The sequence below is a fragment of the Hakea prostrata genome, chromosome 7 (genome assembly GCF_041222555.1).
Source record: "Hakea prostrata isolate BN-2017 chromosome 7, UWA_Hpros_2, whole genome shotgun sequence".
Classification (NCBI taxonomy): Eukaryota; Viridiplantae; Streptophyta; class Magnoliopsida; order Proteales; family Proteaceae; genus Hakea; species Hakea prostrata.
Window position 1 is genome coordinate 36,656,660 of NC_142606.1, and position 5,200 is coordinate 36,661,859.

Below are 5,200 nucleotides of genomic sequence, written 5' to 3' on the forward strand. Positions count from 1 at the left end.
CAAAGTTGCTTTACAGGAAAAACTCATTGTGGGGCTGAAAGTGAGGAATAGGACTAATCCAATTTCTCATTTGGTGTTTGCTGATGACACAGTAGTATTTTCAGTAGTAAGCCTTCAGGAGTTTCACAACATCGAAGCCTGTTTGGATCTATTTTGTGCTGCTAGTGGCCAACAAATTAACCAACAGAAATCTTCTAGCTATTTCAGCCCAAATACTGCTCCCAGAGTTAAAAGATGGCTTTCTAGAATTTTGAAGATTCCTATTGGGGGACCCCAAAGAAATACTTAGGTCTCCCATAAAGCTTCTAAAAAGGAGGGATTCAGAGATATTCAAGAAAGAACAAGTAAGAGGATGTAGGGCTGGAAATCAAGTCTATTGTCTATGGTTGGAAAAGAAGTTCTTCTCAAATCTGTGGGTCTTCCATCAACAACTATGCAGCTTCTCACTTCATTCTTCCTAAAGCTCATCATGAGAAAATAAAGAAAGATGCGATTAGTTTTCTTTGGGGCGGAACATAAGATAAAAGGAAGATCTGCTAGGTGTCATGGGAGAGGATGTGCCAATCAAAGGACAGGGGAGGGCTTGGATTTAGGGATCCTCAAATGCAAAATTTGGCTCTATTAAGCAAATTAGCATGGAAGATATGGGGCAATCCAAAGGCCTTCTGGGTGAGATTTCTGAAGCAGATCTACTTTCCCAATTATGAATTCCTATCTGCTAAAGCTGGGTCAAATCCATCTTGGGCATGGAGAAGCATCATGGAGGGGAGGAAGATTTTAAAATCAAGACTTCTGTGGGCTGTTGGAAATGGTACATCCATTCGTGTTTGGGAAGATTTATGAATTCTATTAAATCCAGGGTTTGAAATTTAAAACTGTAACAGAGATCATAAAGGAATTGTATGGGTCTCTGAGTTAATTGATGATGATTTGAGAACCTGGAAGAGAGATCTGATCTATGAAGTATTTGGCAGAGAAGATGCATAAGCAATTACAAAGATTGTGATAAACTTAATTCCCAGGGAAGATAGACAAATATGGGGTTCAGCAAGAAGTGGAATTTTCTCTGTAAAATCTTCATATCATCACATCCAAAAGTTGAAAGAATGGGAACTTAGCAATCAACCATCATCATCAACAATCTCATGTAAAAATCAGATTAATCCGGTGGTATGGAAAAATATCTGGAATCGTTATGCTGCTCCTAAAATCAACCACATGCTATGGAGAGCTTGTTCAGGGGCCTTACCTTCTGCGTTGGAGCTGTCCAAAAGAATTGCACATTTTGATCCACGATGTTACAGATGTGGGGAACCTGAATCAACTGACCACATTTTGTTCGATTGCCATTTCGCTCGTAGGGTTTGGTTTGCATCTCCTCTCTCTTTCTTGCCGCCGACCAATCCTTTGTTGCATAAAGTAATTAGTGAGTGGAGAGTTTGTTTGCCTAAGGATAAGAAAGGGTTTAAGGAAGCTTCGTCCTTGATCGCTTATACTTGCTGGAGGATTTGGAAGGCGAGGAATGATCTGATTTTTGAGGGGCGACTCTGGTCTCCAGAACAGGTTGCGGAGAAAGTGATGGCTAAGATGCTGGAGTTCTCGAGCTTCAACGATGGGAAGACTGGAGTTGAGATTCTTGATTGACAAGAAGAAGCTTCTGGAGCTCAGAATCGGTGGTGTAGACCTCCTCGCGATACGGTGAAGATTAATTTTGATGCTTCCTTGAATAGTAATGGGAGTGGGCTGGGCTTCGGAGGGAAGGCCCATCACAGGGTTTGTGATACCAACCCAGTTCGACTCAATTCTGGTGGGAGAAATTTTGGCTCTTCGTGAAGGAGTCTCTTTTGCTCTGGAGGAAGGATTCTGCAGTGTCCTTATGGAATCAGATTCGGTGGAAGTGATCAATTACATTACCAAGTTGGAATTGATACCAGTGGACATTCAACACCTTGTATGGGATGTGGTGATTCTTGCATCTCGACTCCAGAGTATCTCTTTTGTTCATGTTAAAAGGGAGTGCAATGCTGTAGCTGACTTCCTTGCCGATAAGGCTGTGTCCGTTACGTGCCGGACTCTTTGGCCTTGTTTGGATCCGGGGTATTTAGATTAATGTAATCTTGATGTTTTGCGTGGGTCGCGCGTGAATATATAGACCTATTTCTACCAAAAAATAAAAAAATGGAATCAGGCTGTGATATTAAACGCCTAACATTGTTTTAATAAGAGAGCCTCGTTACGGAATTAGGAAGGTCGACGAAACCCCAAGCCACCTTCTAGGGTTGGTGTGAAAGTAAGGATGTGTGAATGTAAGTTCCTTTGTTTGGCTTATCTGAATTTCTAGGCCTAAATTGAAATATGATGCTATCTATTTTTTGACAAATGGATTTTGGGATTCCAGAAGTCCCATGTGGTAAGTTGAGATAGATGATAGTATTGACTTCGCCAACATTTGTCTACCTACATAAGAGAGATCATGAGATCTCCATCAACCGTGATACTACTCTGTCCACCAGAATTGCAAGTCCTAAGTTAAGAGCAAGAAATGAAACAAGTAAATTCCCAAATATTTTCTGGAAACATTCATCTCTGGAATTCCAATAATTTGAAACAAAAAACACGAGACTGAGATGAGACATTAGAACTAAAAATAATCCACATATAGAGTAATTAATACTTTGGCCAGAAAAGTCTGAAAAAAATTTTAAAATTGCTTTAACGGTTTGGAGATGATGTTCTGTTGCTTGGCAGAATAGAAAGGAATCGTCTCGAAAAAACAGACATGTGATTTCTTGGATGAATTTTTCAGTTTTGATACCAATAAATTCTTTGAGGTCCCTGTAGACTGTCAAGAGTCTAAGCGGACAGTCTTGATGTATACCCTTAGATGGGTAAAAGAAATCAAAGGGTGAGGCATGAAGTTTTATAGAGGAGGTTAGGAAAAGATAGATTTGATAAGAGCAATCCAATGTTCTCCAAAACCTAGGAGGTTTTTTTTTTTTTTTTTGGCGGGGGGCGGGGGGGGGGGGGTCCCCTTTTTTCTTTTCTTAAATTTCATTTAAAGTTGTTTTTTGTTCCCCCCCCCCCGGGGGTTTTCTTTTTATTTTTCAACAAATAATGATTTGTTGTAGATTCTTAATGCACAATGCTTATATTCTTATATTGTCGTAGATTTGTTGTTCTGGGACAAACATCCCTTGAAGCAAAGATATGAATTTTGACAAGAGGGGTCTAAGGCAATTGGCTAAAAGTTTGGCTATACTTTTATAACTAACATTGCAAAAACTTATTGGATGAAATTGACTAACAAGCGATGCATTATGCTCTTTTGGTATCAAGGCTATTAGAGTATGGTTTATTTGGAAAAAACATCACAGAAGATGAAAAGAAATTCGTGACAAGAGAACATAGCTATGCCTTTATGAGTTCTTAAAACATGTTGTAAAAATATACCTAGAACTTGTTAGCACCTGAGCCTTAAAAGAAGAGAAGTTGAGGATTACCCATCGGGTTTCTTCTTCTGAAGGGATGGTCTCAAGAAGTTTGCCTCTTCAATCGAGATTATAGGTTTAAATAATGTTTCAACAAAATAGGAATCTTAGATGTGTTGAATAAAGATTTAAAATATGAAGAAAACTGAAAGGCCATATCCCTAGTGTCAATTATGATCTCACCTGATTTAGTTCATAAAAACTCAATGCTAAATAACAATTTGATTGGGGGGAGGGGTTAAACAATATGCTAGTGTAAATTAAAACAACAAACACAACACTAATGGATCAAGCATTCAAAACACAAACCACAACAAACACATAGGAATTTTTAACGTGGAAAAACCCGCAAGTGAAAAAACCACAGGATTTGAAAAAGTTGGCACAGAATCATTATCATACAACCCCTTAGCTCCCTCTCTCTTCTTTGTCTTTTGGTAATATTTCTGGATTTGTTTCTTCCTTCAATGTATGTGTCCATCTGTCTCTCTTTCCTTCTTTCCTTGTGATCAACCTATTTCTTTTAAAAGTGCAAATCCGTGATAGTTGTTACCATGTTCCTTGATCACTGAACCGATATAGAAATGGAAATGTTGTACACTGAGGGCTGTAGATTTCAAGTGATTAGAGCCGTCAACGCCACACTCTCAATGCCTATAAATTAAGCAACTTCAACTATCCTTTATTTTCCTCCTTACTTCCTTTGTAAACTCTGCAAATACTTTCTTATGAACCAAGTTCCTTACAAAGCCTTTTGCAACCCCCAACTCGTAAGTCTTTTTCGCCACTATCAATCATGGGTAGGAAACTAGTGAAAAAGTACGATTCCCACAGTGCCTCTAAGGCCCTTCCAGAACCCTAGAAGGATGTAGGGATTAGTGGTGAACCATTCGAGGGTAGGTTCCCACCTTCTTCTTCCTCTCCTTCCCTTGACCATGCTTTTGGTTTAGCAAGTGGACAGAAGTCTCCCCTGCGTGGGGATGCAGCCCCAAGAAACCCTTCTGAAGGGGAGTTACCTCCGGATGCAAACTTCGAAGTCCCTTTGGACTATAGGCACTCAATTTTTCTTGCAAGTCTGGCCCCTTGTATTTCCATAGTTTGTTTCTTCCTCAACACACAGAGTTGATGAGGACAACCTTTAGGATTCCTTCTAAGTTCCAAGTTAGGTTCCTAGGTCCCTGTGAGAGAGCGTCCCTACTAAGGGAGAGAGAGTTCCTGTTGTATTTTGACTCCATGTTAGGAAGGATGAGGGTGCCTCTCCATCCTTTCAGCCATGTAGGTCCTATACCATTACGGCCTCAACCCAGGGATGCTTGCTCCGAATGGGTGGAGATGCCTAGTGGGGTTTATAGGGTACTGCTATAACTTGGACGTTGATTGCAAGCTGAATGTCTTCAAGTGTATTTTTTCTTTGAGAACCATTGAGAGAGAGGGGTGGTTTAGGCTTCAGCAGGCGAGGAACTCCCAACACCAAGTTCCAAATTATAAAAGATGATACACTTCCCACTAGTGACAAGGGGTGGCAGGGCAGGTATATTGCCTATCTTCGACCTCAAGAGTGTGCCCTAGTTGAGTGGCCTGAGATCACTAGGAGCATCCTGAAGCAACTGAACACCAAGCCCAAACTAGATCCAAAAGACCGTGCTCTCTACGAGTTGTTTGCCCAAGGACTGGGGGTTCCTGTCCATGGCAGCGAGATGAACTTCGATGCT